The sequence below is a fragment of the Pteropus alecto genome, unplaced genomic scaffold (genome assembly GCF_000325575.1).
Source record: "Pteropus alecto unplaced genomic scaffold, ASM32557v1 scaffold110, whole genome shotgun sequence".
Taxonomy (NCBI): domain Eukaryota; kingdom Metazoa; phylum Chordata; class Mammalia; order Chiroptera; family Pteropodidae; genus Pteropus; species Pteropus alecto.
The window spans coordinates 12,800,648-12,816,564 of record NW_006431920.1 but is presented as its reverse complement, the minus strand read 5'-3'; the positions used below and the strand labels follow the sequence as shown (position 1 = coordinate 12,816,564).

General features: G+C 36.9%; 1 long non-coding RNA gene across 3 annotated transcripts in view; it reads right to left on the bottom strand.

Annotated features, from left to right (window-relative positions):
• The window catches only part of LOC112475398, a 36,058-nt gene extending 24,162 nt beyond the window's left edge, over positions 1–11,896 (bottom strand). Inside the window, exons 1-6 of one of the 3 annotated variants that reach the window (XR_003044710.1) lie at positions 11,315–11,896; positions 8,230–8,336; positions 6,978–7,070; positions 6,207–6,373; positions 4,145–4,507; positions 3,827–4,044 (exon numbers count right to left, since the gene is read on the bottom strand). This is a non-coding gene — a long non-coding RNA (uncharacterized LOC112475398). Of the gene's footprint in view, positions 1–3,826; positions 4,045–4,144; positions 4,508–6,206; positions 6,374–6,977; positions 7,071–8,229; positions 8,337–11,314 lie in introns of those variants that run through there. The other 2 variants (XR_003044711.1, XR_003044709.1) reach the window with 2 other exon arrangements.
• Between the last annotated feature and the right edge of the window lie 4,021 nt (positions 11,897–15,917).

The following is a 15,917-nucleotide window of genomic DNA, read 5'->3' as shown; positions in this document are numbered from 1 at the left end:
TACACATCAGTCAGGATCCCCTGGTGAGGAAAACCTAAATCTCACCATGTATTTGGAAATTGGCTCTCCAGATGCTACAGTAAGGAGACAAAGTGGGGTCTGAGGTGATCATCTGGAGGCATTAGTAACAGGGAAGAGCCACCACTGGACTGCTTGAATGGAGGGCCTCTGGAAAGGGGGGTTCAGACCCTGGGAGGATGGGGCACCGCCCAGCTATTGCTGCTGCTTCTGAGGGGCTCATGCTGCGGATTCTGGGAGAGCTAAAAGATGCTGGAGCTGAGCTCTGAGCCACCTACTGCTTGGAGGACAAATCACTAGTCCTGGGCAATAAACTGACAGAACGGACAATAAATAGGAAGGAAGCCACTCTGTTCCTCCCGCCTCCCATGCCCCTCTGCTGCTGCCAATTGGCAGTACTAGCAAAAGGGGCAAAGAAGTCTGGGAAATACGGTTTCCAGAATCCCAGTCCCACATGACAGAGTGTTAAAAGGGTGACTTTGGAACTGAGAGGCAGTAGGTAAATAATCAGCATATTCTTGTACCTTGGGGGAAAAAAAAAAAGGTACTCTTGGATTTAGAAAAGAAGAAATTGGGAGTTGTTAAGAGCCAGAATTTGGTGGGTTTTGAGAGAGAGTACAAAGAAGGACAAGGAACTTCTTAGCAGAAATACATGCAGATGATTGAGTATCAAGTGCCACACCCCTACTGTGCTTTGGTGCCACATCACCCCTGACCCCTGTCGACTTAGATATGCCCAGATTTGTCTCAAATTGATCAAAATTAAATGTTAGTCCTCCAGGCAAAGTAAGGACTTGATATAGAAATTCGGGCCTTAGAAAAATGATGAAAGTTAATATTTCGAGTATGTCCGAATTTGTGGACTTATACCCTCTAAATGTATTTTGAATTGTGTAAAAACAGATACAGGGGACATGCTGGAAAGATAACATCAGCTATTTTTGAATTATTGTTTACAATTATTATTTCTAGAAGCTAGCATTATGACTGGTTCTTTTTCTTCTTTATACCTTTTATTATTTTCCTAAATTTCCACAATAAGCATATTTCACTTTTACAGTACAAATTATTAAAAAGCTTGTTAATGCAAATGTTACATTGTTATTTACTATTGTATCATACCTCAAATACATTTCTGAACCGGCTTGATAAAAAGCCTAAAGTTTCTTTTTTATTTTCATATTTTGTGTTAGAAATATTAGAAACTAGTGAGTGAATTCTATTTTTCAGCGTGTTCTCGTAGGCCTCAGGCACCTTCTGAATACAAAGAGGAGTATAGTCTTTGTATTCTACTTTTATTCTGACAAGAAAATATGAATTCTAATAATTTTCTAGTTTGAAATTTTCATAGACTCTTTCACCTATTCATACCACAGTGTGGCCTTATTAAAGTAGCATATGATCGATCTTGAAAATATGGCAGAAATAATTTGCTGAAAACCTTGGAGAACACGTTCTGAAAGTTCAGACAGAGTCCTGTTTTTGTCAATAAAATGTGAGTAATGGGTCAAAGTCTGGATGATAAAGATGATTAGAAGGAAATAATAGAAAAGAAAGGTCAGGCACTTCATTTTCCCTATAGCGCTTTTCACCATAATACTTATAGGACAGAAAAACTCCTTTATATTAAAAAAAGAAGAAAGCAAGGAAAAAAGAAAAAGAAGGAAAGAAGGAAAGAAAGAAGGAAAGAAAGAAGGAAAGAAAGAAGGAAAGAAAGAAAGAAGGGAGGGAGGAAGGGAGGGAGGGAGGGAGGAAGGGAGGGGGAAAAGACAAAGACTAAGATTATTTGACTTTTGGAGAGGCTTGACTCTCAGGACATTTAGGCATTATGCTTGAAATCAATAGTAAATTCCTTGTGTTATTAGTCCAGAGATATCCACAGATAGCAAGATGCCTGGGATACCAGAAGAAAGAAGGAGGCCCTTTCAAAGATAAATTCCAGTTAGCAAATTTTAGGATGAAATAAAAATACAGGTAAAAAGAAAATGAAGGCATGTCTGTGATTGTCATTGAAACAGGTATCAATATCGTTAATTCCAGGAAATAGTTCTTATTCTCAGCTAGAGCACATGTTGGCCAGGACTTCCCACTCCGCTCTGAAGTTAGGCTTGGCCGAGTGCACTGGGCAATGAAATGTGAATGAAACCGATCTCTGTCACTTCTGGCTTCTAAGACTATGAGCCAATGCACAACTCCCCTACTCCTCCCTTCCTAGCTCTTGACTGGCTTTAGCCTGAGCTCAAAACAGACCACGATGAACAAAGTAGCCCTGCTGACCCTTGATGGACATGTAGCATGAGCAAAAAATAATCTTTGTTGTTTTAAGTCACTAAGATTTGGGGGTTGTTGATTATTGCAGCATAATTTAATTCATCAAATGTTACAATATCCATCCCTGAAAGCATTTTAAAGAATCTGTTTGTGTTCCCCATTGAGGGAGAAAGAGTTGCTGCAGGTTATCCGTTCAGTGATTCTGAGCAGAGGTTTAGAAATTTTGATAACCTACCCTATTTAAAATGTAATATGATATTATGCTTCCTTTTTAGTATAGGTATTTTACTGATGCTGTGCCTTTTGAAAACTACTTTTTAATTTTATATTCTTATATGTTCCTTTACTCCTAGTTACTTCTTACAATCTCTTTGATGAATGCTTAATGTACATTTCCATGAATATAACTGATAGATTCTGTTTTTTCAACCATTGCATTTTAAAATTTAGGTGTCTGAGTCTATGTAATAAATCTAAGCAAGTTTTTCATTTTGATGATTAGGTACTTCATCTGGCAACCACACAATAACTAGAAGATTATACTCTTCTTTCCTCTAATAAATCCCACAAGCAACAGACTAGTAACAGGAAATTAGTGTGTGATAAAGCAGCCATTGCTTGGCTCTGAAAAGTAAGCTCTTTAAGAATAAGACTCTCGTCGCTATGAATTCATGAAAAAATATTCAACTATTGTCTTGAAGTCAGTAGTTCTTCAAAATCTTGTAAGGCATTCCTCCAGGCTGCTAATGATCTCCTTTATTCAAACCGCATATTGAACTTTTCCTTTTTTAATCATTCCATTTTTTTTCAGGTGCTCCCCTCAAGAGGGTGAATTTAAGAATTATTTTTGCTGGATGTGGATCTTTTTGAGAACCGGCAAACCAGGTGTCTTTGAAGCGGCTGGTTTTTCATCAGCTGGGAACAGTAACCTAATCCCTGTACTCTGACTAGATTTGAGCTAAGTGGACATAGCTCGCTTCTATCACAGGATCAGATGGGAAGAGCTGGGCTGCGGGTCTCCAGCTGCGAAAAAGGGAAGATGGGGAAAGATAAGAACTGCGGTTTCAAATATCCTTAATGGGAATTCGCCACAGTCATTTTTCACGGGAGCTGGGTGCTGTCAGAGCTTTGATTACTGCCTCCTCTTCCCTGGGAAACTTTTTGTTTGGTCCCCCTAGTGTCTGGACTTTGGCCAGGCTGTTTTTTTGTGTTTTCCAGGTAACTCTGGGTGAGTCTGTCTCAGTCCAGTCCTGGAGTGATTCATATGTCTGTAACCAATAGACCACTGTCTGCTTTTCAGCAATCTGAGTTTCCCTCACATATCCATGCCCTGAAAGGCAAAAGTGAGATTTTTTTTTTTATTTTCAGGTTTTTTGTTTGTTTGTTTGGTTGTTTGTTTGTTTGTTTTCCTGGCTGTTGTCTTACTGGCTCAGAAAGCCTGGGCATTTTTATTAGTATTTTTATTGTTTGTTTTTTGCTTATGCACACTGAGAGTAAATCAACGTGTTGAAAAAAGAGAAAGAGAACCGAAAAGGAGTGCCATTTGTTATGATTTATGATTTATGAGTCTGAAGGACCTGTCACGTTGAGCCTCGGAATGATTTTAATTAGCCACATGACTGAGATGCCCTGTCAGTGTGGCACATTAAAACGGAGCCATCCGACGAGTGATCAGCCGGCAAGGGGGAAGAGATGTGTTGAGGCCAGTTGCAGACGCAAACCAGGCTGCTCATTTTTGCCTGTATCTCCACACTCCTAGCAACAACAACAACAACAACATTTCAGAGACATATTTCCCAATTCTTGGTTTGTAGAAGGTGCTGAGAATATTAATGAAGCCCCACCTAATTTGTACCTGTTGCTAATGCAGCTCCAGAAAGTGAGAAATATGCGAAACAGAACCAGTTTTCCAGTCAGCAACAAAGGAACTTCTGTTAGGAATTTCAAGTCATGTGCGAGCGGACTTGTCCGGCGAGGGCCACTCCCGAATCACGGCCTGCGGCCCACTACAGTTATGCAGCAGAACGGGTTGCGCAATGGGGCCAAGAGCATGTGGTGAAAAGGGGTCCAGACCTTCCCGAGATGCTCATGAACCAGTCTGTACAGACGTTGTTGTCTGTACCTTCAGGGACGTAGTGATCTTCTCCATTGGGAGTCTTGGGGGTGACCTTGTGTTTCGCCAAAAGGGCTAAATGGGTGCTGGGTGTCGTTGGGAAGGCTGCAGAAAACGTAACAGAGAAGCCAGCTTACCCTGTTCCAAACCAAGAGGCCCCTTGGCTCAGAGTGCCACACGCCCTTCTGGGCGCCACGTTATGGGTGCCGTTCTGGACAGGGGCCAGGTTCGGGACTGGGGCTGGGCATGAGAGATGGCTTGTGAGAGTAAATCGGGAAAAGACCACAGCTTTCCAAACCTGATGAGACACAGGCTGAGAAAAGATGTGCTGGGTGTCCCTAAAACACAAGCTAGCACGGATAAGATCGTGGGGTATAAGTGAGAGATTGCCAGGGAATTTCACTGGCTGTTCTTCTATTACTTTCCAACTCAAAAACCCGCTTCAAACCACAAGAGTTCACTTACTGTTTCACAAACATGGCCTGCCCTTTCTTGTTCCCATACTCACAGCTGTTTTCATGTCACCCCCCTCCCTTCTATGTTTCTATTCTCACTGCTAAATTTAAATTCCAATTACTAAAAAAAAAGGCCCACTCTAAGCCACCTCAGCCAAAGGTAGAATCCCCACACACTTTAGATCTGCCCATTTTTTGGACAATCATCTACTGTCAGGTAAAAACATTTACATGAATGTCTTGAATTATTCTCTAAATGTTATTTTTATTACTTAAATTTTTATATGCATAAACACGTAAACAATGGTTTGTGTGAGTTAGGTGGCTGCATATAGAGAAAAAAAACTTAGGAAAACAATTTAACAAGATAATTTTCTCTCTTAAGTAATAGAAGTTAGGAGGTAGAAAGGGAGTCCTGCTTATGAAAGATAGACTTCTTTCATCCTCCTGCTCGGCCGCCCTGGTACGCGGTTTCTGTGCTCAAGGTTACTTAATGAGGCGGCGTGGCTGCCCAAGTGTCTGTCATCTTGTCTACAGTCACAGCTTAGGAAGGAGGAAGAGAACAAAAGTCCCCTTGGATGAGTCAGCAACCTTGTAAAATGTCTTCTCAGAAGTCCTTAGGGACACTTTGCTTATATTTCATTGGTCAATACATTGTCACAAGCCTACCCTTGGCAATAAGGGAGGTTGGTAGTGTTTTAGCTGGGGTCATTGCCATCACATATACACTACTGGTTTACATACGAAGGAAGAAAGGAAGACTAGATATTGGAAATCGGCTAGCAGTCCCTGCCACATGGTCTGACAAATAGTTCTGTGCTGCATCCAGGACATCTGAATAGTTAGAAGAGCAAAAAACTAGACATTCTAGGAAATTCTAATGAGTTATGGAGAGGTAATGAACTGTTTGTTGCTTTACAGACCAAATGAGTCATCTCTCATCTCCCTTTTGCATGCCGAGTGTGTCTCCTTTGAACCCTCTTTCGTCTAAAGTATAAACTTTCTTGCACATAGAGTCCTCTTCCCTTCCTCTCTTCCTCGCCTTCCTTTTCATCCCCAAATAGTCTTTCCTGTCCAGTGGAAAGCACAGATCCCCAAATCCTGTTGGTTTTCAGCAGCTTCAGGCAGTAAAGAAAGGCTGTGCAAAGTTCAAGTTTGCTTATTTTTTGGAGAGGGAATGAGTGGGGGAAGTTCCGCCCGAGCAATAGTTGATAGCAGGGACTCATACCTATTCTTCAGAGCTCTGATTGCCATGGCTTTATAGGTTTTTGCAAATTCAGCTCTCAGAAGGTTGTTTCCTCCTTACCTGTGATTATGGCCCACAGCCATCACCAAGATCCCCTGCTTACCTTACAGCAGTTCACTCTAAATGCAGTTAACAGGACTCAGCATGGTGTGAGTAAGGAACAACCTGATGGCCTCTGTATACTCAAGACAGCACTGGGCTCCAATACTGGCCATAGCTCTGTGACTTTGAACAAGTTACATACTCACTTAGTCCTTTGTTTTTTCCAGTCTGTAAAACGAGAATTGTAATATCCACTTTGCTAAATTGCCATGGAATTAAGATGAGATATGTAAAATGCCTGAGAAGGAACAGGTGCTTTACAGTGTAAATTAATTCTACTTTTGATTAATTTCTCTCCTCTCTCCCTAGTAACAGGAGCTGAAAGATGGAGAGGGAAATGGGAGCAGTGCCTTTGCTGGCGTGCCCTGTTCACTTTCTGCCCTACCTTTTCCACATTCTCTCGGTATAGGAACTCTGAAGGTCTCAGATAGGACACATGAGGGAAAAAGATGAAAACATGTTCTTAAGTGACCACTTTTAAGAATTACAATGATACATAGCCTAGAAAATGTCCTTTCATCCAAATTTAAAAATTATAAATAACTTTTATGTAGTCTTACCACTTATAGTCAAATGATGCCCCCAGAAAAGTCTTGGATAAAAGTACTAAATCCAAGCCTTAGATGCATGTTCCTGTGGCCGCATGCTTAGAGAAAAAAGTGAGTAAAGGTGGAGGAAGGGAAGAGAGGGCTCCGAATCCAAAGGTTAGGTCAGTTTTAATCCCCAAGTTGATAACACCTGCTTGTCTGGTCTAGCATTTACTCTATCTTACCAGCAATTTATTTGAGTTCATGGCATTACACGTGGAATGGCAGGATTTACAGAACAGTTCAGACACGAGCCTCTGCTTTTAAAAGTCTGTCATCTAGTGAAAGACACAAGAGAAACACAATTGAAGTCAATCTAAATGCCCCAACTAGCATATATCCAAAATCATGTGGGGCTGGAGTGAGGTGTTAGGACCTCCAGTTCAGCATTACTTTAGAGAGTAAAATTTGCAGAGAAAATTTATTTGGCCTCACAGTCAGTTCTGTCTTATACATTTGCTGGATCCAGCTGTATTCCCTAAATGCTGAACATATTGTTCTGGCTGATTATATTCTTGGCACCCAGCACCGCTATGCCTTCCCAAGCGCCAAGAGCACGCAGCACAGCAGCAGCCTTCCATAAAAGGCCTATAAAGCCATTAGTTTATTCTCCCAAAGATCCAAGGTACTTGCTAAAGCACAAGATCCGTTTCAACTGACATGGCTCTGAGTTGAATGTGTCGCAACACATTCTTAGGGAGACAAGGTTCCTTTGACTAATAGCCTCCATATTTGTCAAAACTACTGTAGGCCAAAGGTTAGCAGCAGTGTCTGGCAGGACAAAAGCAAACCTAAAAAGCTAAAATAAGAGCTAGGCCAACAAGCCCAGTTCCTGCTCCAGCTTCCTCTCTCTGCTACTCAAAGTCTGGGTCCATGCTGCCACAAAGTAAAAGTGTATACAACACATTGGATGTGTAAAAACAAAGCAGAAAGCTCTGTGATTCTCTCACTTAAAGAGGAGGATGCTCAAGACTTCTTTGCAACAGTTCTCAGGGAATGTTATAGAATTGTCAAAAACATTTGTTTCTACTTACTGTATTTTTAAAATACAAAAAGAAGATTTCTAGGTAGTTTGGCTTATGACATTCAGAATCTCATAGAGAGGGTAGAAACATTAAAAAGTATGTGTTAAAATGGAATACCAGGGGAATGTAGCAGAGGAACATTAACCCAGCTTGAGAAAGGCAGAAAAACAATGTTGGGATGAAGGGGTCACTACCAGTCCCCCAGGGATCTCCAATAACTGTACAGTCTAAGTAACTAAATATACGTCACCCAGATTGCTTCATTAAATGCCTTCACTTAGAGCCAACACTAAGATGAGAGGATTAGTAGGCAGGTGTCCTAGAGGACATGAGGCCTCAACTAAGGTTTAGAATGTAAACTGAAATAAATGAGAGGGTGTCACCCTTGGAAAGGCTAGGATGAAGCTCTCACCTGAGGCCGAATACTTCTGGTGTCTTGGATCTATGTGTATTTGACATACTAATTATCAAAGCGCACGATACCTCAAAATGCACTTGTCTTCTACCTCTGGCCCTGACCTAAAGAGGGAATGAAATGCTTTGTAAGCATAGAAGATCAAGAAAAAAAAGAATTTGTCCCAGCAAAAGGTTTTAAAATGTTAATACTCTGTGATACAAAAGTTTAACCTAAAGAAGTTCATTCTGAGTAAATATTGGGAGAATATTTATTTACAAGGATATCCATCACTATTTTCTCTTTTTTTGTAGGAATGAAAGACTGGAAACCATTTTGTCCAACAATAATAGATTGTTGTATGATACATTCATATAATGAAATACCTTACAATCATTAAAAAGAGATGTTATGAAAGAATAATATGGAAAGATGTTAATGATATATCGTTGAGTGAGAAGAAAGCAGGTTAAAGGAACATATGCTGCAAAAGACACTGTTAAGATGGTAACAAGATAAAATATTTGCAAATCATATATTGAGTAAAGGACTTATGTCCAAAATATATGAAAAACAACTCACAAACTCAACAAGAAGGAAACAAACAACCCAATTAAAGACAACAGGTATTGGAGAGAGTGTGGAGACATTGAAACCCTTTCACACTGTTGGTGGGAATGTAAAATGGTGTAGCTGCTATGAAAAGCAGTACTGAGGTCCCTTCAAAAATTAAAAATAGAACTACATATGACCCAACGATCCAACTTCTGGGTATATGTGTTAAAGAACTGAAATAAGGAGCTCTAAGATATATTAGCACTACCACTATCATTGCAACAGTATTTCCAAGTACAGCCAAGATGTAGAAACAACCTAAATGTTTACTGACAGACGAACGGATAAAGAAAATGTTGTATACACTAAATGTTTACTGACAGATGAATGGATAAAGAAAATGTTGTATACATATACAATGGAATACCATTCAGCCTTAAAACAGAAGGAATTCTGCAATATGCAACATGGATGAACCTTGAGGACATTGTGCTAAGTGAAATAAGCCAATAATAGAAAGACAAATATTGCATGATTCCAATTATATGAGGTATCTAAAATAGTCAAATTCATAGAATCAAAAAGTGAAATGATGATTTCCAGGGGCTCATCGGAGGGGAAATGGAAAGTTACTAATCAATGGGCATAATGTTTCAGTCAGGCAAGATGAATAAGTTCTAGATATCTAGAACCATAATGTATAGTACACTTAAAATTTGTTGAGAGTTTATTTTATGTTAAGTATTCTTACCACAATAATATTTAAAAAAATAATTTTAAAAATAAAAGGTGAATAGATATGTCATAAAACAGATATATAGATGGAAATAATCATATAAAATATGCTCAGTATCATTCATCATTATGGACATTCAAATTAAAATAACAAAAGATGCCACTGCATACATATTAGAATAGCTAAAATTCAAAAACCTGATATAGTAATTGCTGGCAAGGATATTGAGCAACAAGAATTCTCATTTGTTCCTGTTGAGAATGAAAAATGGTACAGCTACTTCGGAGGATAGCTCAGCAATTTCTTACAAAGCTAAACATACTCTTACCATATGATCCAACCATCAGACTCCTAGATATTTACTCAATTGATTTACAAATATTTGTCCACACAAAACCACATGCAAATATTTACAGCAGTTTTATTTGTAACTGTCAAAAACTGAAAGCAATCAATATATCTTTCAATAACAGGGAGTTTTTTCAATATGTGATGGATAAATAAACTGTAGTACATCCATACAATGGAATACTATTTAATAAAAATGATCTATTAAGTCATGCAAAACCATAGATAAATCTTAAATACATGTTGATAAATGAAATAAACCAGTCTGAAAAGTTTGCATACCGTGTGACTCCACTTATATGATGTTTTGGAAATAATAAAACTATAGAGACATCAAATAAATCAGTGGTTTCCAGGGTTTTAGAGAAGGGGTTTGGTTGAATGGGTAAAGTGCAGGGAGTGTTTTAGGGCAGTGAAACTATTCTGTGTGATACTGCAGTGGTGGATCATGACACTATGCATTTGCCAATATCTACAGAAATTTACAGCACGAAGAGTGAACCTTAATTTATGCAAATTTAAAAATATTATTTAGTATATCAGGGGATTCTGAGATGGAATGCAGACTATGATAAAAAGAATCTCTCTATATTACAATGTATGAAATGACTGAAGTGGGTAGGGCTAAAAGTGCTGACTTATATAACTTTGGAAATGAGTGGATATTAAAATGAAAGACAAAAAGAATTAGACATAAGCACTGCACTCTAGTTGGTAAAGTTTTTTTCCATCAGGGTAGGGATTAACATTTCTGAAATCACTGTATACACATACTAGAATTGAACAATTAAGTAAATGGATGGCGGATGATGGAAACTAGGTTTCTCAGATTGGGAGTTCACAGACAAACAAGGGATTTTTGTGGTACTGGTTTAGAATTGGACACATCAGTGTGAACTCATGTTTAGTTTAATATAGATACAGGTATATCTATAGGAATAAATATAGATATTTGTGTACACACCAATTGATAAACACATATACATTTCCAGCTGAGAAGTCCTAAAAGCAATGACCTCCATGTAGCAATGAGCATATCCAGCTCCCAAATCTTGTTTTTAATATCATTGTCCAATAAAAGGAACCAGGATCCTTGGAGAAATAGTTGATTCTAAGTCCAGAACATGGATAATACAAAATGATTCTGGACATCTTATCGTGCCAGAAAGTAAGGAAATACTCAAAAAACCAACAACAATGGGGGCACAACAATGGGGGACACAGCAGCCAATGGCAGTGTTCTCAGTGGTCAAAGTTGAAACAATTTGAGCAACAAAATAAATAACATAGTATTGGATTAAAATCCAAAGTAGTAAATAAATATCCATGAGTCCACACTGGTATAAATAAATGGTTAAATAAATAAGTAAATGAGAGAGAAGAGACAAATTATCTCTGCAGAAGAATTCCAAATAATATCTGTCAGTATTCCCCACCTTCGAAGAGTAGAACATAATTCCTTACCTCGTCAGTGTGGTCTCTGATTAGTGACTTTCTTCCAAAGAACACAGTGTGGAAAGAAAGACAGAAAAAGAGTAATTTCACTGTAGAGAAAATGGACAAATATGACCTAAGCCAGATGACCAAGGTCAACCTCAACAGCGATGAGTCATGTTGATAGTATGTACCCTTGATATGATGTGAAGAGAATGGCACTTCTGTGGTTCTCTCACCAAAAGTTACAACCACATTATTATGAGAAAAACATCAGACAAATGCTAACCGAGGGATATTCTACAAAATACCTGACCAGTACTCCTAAAAATTGTCAAAGTCAAAAAAAAAAAAAAAGTAGAAGTCTGAAAAACAGAGTCTGTAGAGCCTAAAGAGACATAAAGGTTAAATATGATGTGGCATTCTAGATGGGAGCCTGGAACAGACAAGGAATATTAGGTGAAAACTAAAGAAATCTGAATAAAGCATAGACTTCAGTTAATAGCAATGCATTAAATTGGTATAAATAATAACAATTCATCAATATTGGTTCATTAGATGTGATGTTAGTAACATCTAATAGAAGTTATTTATCAATAGGGGAAACTAGGTGTTGGCCATATTGGAATTCTCTGTGCTGTCTTCACAACTTTTCTATAAATCTAAAACTATTATAAAATTTAAAGTTTATTAAGCAAAGAGTATATGCTGTAATTTTTCTAAATTTGTATATAGATAGACATGTACACATAGAAAAAAAGATGAAAAGGTTATGTATCAAAACATTAACACTGATTATTGCTGGTGATGAGATCAGAGAGTATTACTTTCCTATTTTGCTCATCTGTATACATAACTATATAACACAAAAAGAAAAGGAATTTTAAGCCTTCATTTGGACCAGAATATTTCCTTGACTTAAGCACAAAAAGAAGAATTTTATCTAATATTTTAAATTCCTAAAAATACTTAAAAGGCATATAGTATTAAACAATTTTGTCAAGGAAGAAACACAAAATTTACTTTTTGATTTAAAATTTTTTCCCAGTGTGTTTTTTTATAGTAACTAAGGATAAAAGTGACGAGGAATACTTATTCTTAAACTAAGAGTTTGATAAAACATAGTCAAGAAAGAATCTCGAATTAACTTTCAACAGGAATTCCAATTCCCCATTTTAATTCATTTATTCCCCTCATTCTAATTTCTTATGTAATTTAAGATATTTAAAACCACTAGAGAGGTTGGTTTGGTTTACTCTGCTTTAAGTTATTAGATCACTCTTTGAGCTTATTTGGTATAGATTATGCACTTTTCTTTTTCATGATCATTTTATTTACTCATTTTCTCATTCTATAAATATTCATTGAGGGCTTACCATTTCTCAGTTACTATATTAATAATTGAGGAATATGAAACCACGAATAATAAATAGCTTCTATATTTAAGAAGATTCTAAGAAATAGGAAAGGTCACAGTGAAATAGATAAATTATTACACTTACAAGATCGAATAAATGCTAAGAAGAAAAGTTCAAATTAAGAACATGAGAATTTACAGAACAGAGCAATTACATCCACTGCAGGTCCTCGAATAACGTGCTGTTTACCCGTCATTTCTTTATAATGTTAATGAGATGTTGTAGGAACTTAACTCTTGTTTATATCAATTAGCCTGTGGTAAAATTAGTTTCTTTATATTTCATTTCACTAAAAGTCATAGAACTTATGGACAACATTAAGTGAGGATTTACTTTAGAAGGACATAGAGCAGGATTTGCAAAAATGATACTCGAGTAAGCACTGGGCCCTCGTTGATTTCTGGAGGGTGAAAAGATGAAAAGGGTGTTTATCCTCCTTTCTTCATGGGTCCATGTGGGGGAACTTCAGCTACAGTGTCACTCCTGGCTTCCTTCCCTGTCCTTACTCCTCTTGCTGAGAGTTCGTGAGTTTGAGAACAGAAACTGAGCATACTTAGCTTAACCCTTCTATTTCTTCTTTTTTTCTATCTTGTTAACCTGTCTCATGTCAATTTTTTTAAGTTTAGGAATAATTGACTTACAATATTATATTAGTTTCAGGTATAAAGCATAGTGATTCGACATTTAAATACCTCAACGAAGTGATCACCACGATGTCTAATAACAATTTGTCCCTGTGCAGTTAATTATGATGTTATTGACTATATTGCCAATGCTGTACATTATGTCCCTGTGACTTATTTATTTTATAATTGGAATTTTGTACCTCTTAGTCCCCTTCACTTTTTCACCCACCCCCACTTCCCTCCCCTTTGGCAACTATCAGTTTTTTCTCTGTATCTATGTGTCTGTTTCTGTTTTGCTTTGTTTGTTTTGTTCTTCTATTCACATGTAAGTGAAATTTTATATGATGGAAATATTATTATCTTTTTCTGTCTGACTTATTTCACTTAGCACAGTACTCTCTAAGTCCACCCATGTTGTCGCAAATGGCAAGATTCCATTTATTTTTATGGCTGAGTAATATTCCACCATACATATATACCATCTCTTTTTTAACCATTCACCTATAGATAAATACCTAGGTTGCGTCCATATCTTGGCTATTGTAAATAATGATGCAATGAACTTAGAGGTGTGTGTGTGTATGTATGTATGTATGTAGTATGTAGTATGTATGTATGTATGTATGTATGTATGTATATATATATATTTTTTCGAATTACTGTTTTGTTTTCTTCAGATAAATGTCCAAAGTGGAATTGCTGGTTGTATGATAGTTCTATTATTAATTTTTGAAGAATCTCCATACAGTTTTCTATAGTGGCTGCACCAATTTACAATCCCACCCACAGTGCATGAAGATTCCCTTTTCTCCACATCCTTGCCAACACTTGTTATTTGTTGTCTGTTTGATAGTAGCCATTTTGACAGGTGTGAGGTGATATTTCATTATGGTTTTGATTCGCATTTCCTGGATGATTAGTGACATTGAGCATCCTTTCATGTGTCTGTTTGCCATCTGTATGTCTTATTTGGAGAAATTTTTATTCAGGTCCTCTGCCTATTTTTTAATTTAGTTTGTTTATTTACTGTTGAGTTGTATGAGTTCTTTATATATTTTGGATATTACCTACATATTGGATATGTCATTTGCAAATATATTCTCCTATTCAGTAGGTTGCCCTTTCATTTCGTTTGTGGTTTTCTTTGTTGTGCAAAAGCTTTTTAATTGGACATAATTTGTTTAGTTTGTTTAGTTTTCTTTTGTGGTACTTGCCCCAGAAGACAGATCCAAAAAAATATTTTAAGACCAATGTCAAAGAGTTTACTGCCTATATTTTCTTTAGGAGTTTTATGGTTTCAAGTCTTACAGTTAAGTCTTTAATCCATTTCAAGTTTATTTTGTATATGGTGTAAGAAAGTGGTCCAGCTCGCTTGCTTGCTTGCTTGCTTTCTCTCTCTCTTTCTTTCTTTCTTTCTTTCTTTCTTTCTTTCTTTCTTTCTTTCTTTCTTTCTTTCTTTCTTTCTTTCTTTCTTTCTTTCTTTCTTTCTTTCTTTCTCTCTCCTTCTTCCTTTCTTTCTTTCCATGTAGATGTCCAGTTTCCTCAACACCATTTATTGAAGAGACTTTTCCCATTGTATATTCTTGCCTCCTTTGTCATAGATTAATTGGCCATATAATTTTGTGTTTATTTCTGAGCTCCCTATTCTGTTCCATTGATCTATGTGTCTCTTTTTTGTGTTAATACCATGCTGTTTTGATTACTATAGCTTTGTAGTATAGTCTGAAATTAGAGCGTGTGATACCTCCATCTTTGTTTTTCTTTCTCAGAATTGTTTCAGCTATTCAGAGTCATTTGGTTCCACAAAAATTGGGGGGATTTGTTTTAATTCTGTGCAATATGCCACTGGTATTTTGATAGGAATTGAATTGAATCTGCCATCATAGATTGCTTTGGCTACTGTGGGCATTTTAACAATATTAATTTTTCCAATCCATGAGCATGATATATCTTCCCATTTACTCGTGTCATCTTTGATATCTTTCAACCGTGTCTATAGTTTTCAGAGTACAGATTTTTCACTTCCTTGGTTAAATTTATTGTTAGGTATTTTATTCTTTTCGATGCAATTGTAAATAGAATATTTCATTAATTCTTCTTTCTGATAGTTTTTTATAAGTGTATAGTAACACAACATATTTCTGTATGGTAATTTTGTATCCTGCAACTTTTACTGAATTCTTTCATTAGTTATAATTGTTTATGGAGTCTTTAGGATTTTCTATATACAGCATTATGTTATCTGCAAATAGTACCAGTTTTATGTCTTCCTTTACAATTTAGATGCCTTTTATTTATTGTGTCTGGTTGCTGTGGCTAGGAATTCCAAAACTATGTTGAATAAATATAGTGAGAGTGGGAATTTTTGTCTTGTTCTGAACTTAGAGAAAAAGCTTTCAGCTTTTTACCATTGAGTATGATGTTAGCTGTGGGGTGTCATGACTTTTATTATGTTGAGGTATATTCCCTCTATACCCACTTTATTGAGAGTTTTTATCATAAATGGATGGTGAATTTTGTCAAATGTCTTTTCTGTCTGTATTGAGATGATTATATGATTTTTATTCTTCCTCTTGTTAAAGTGGTGTA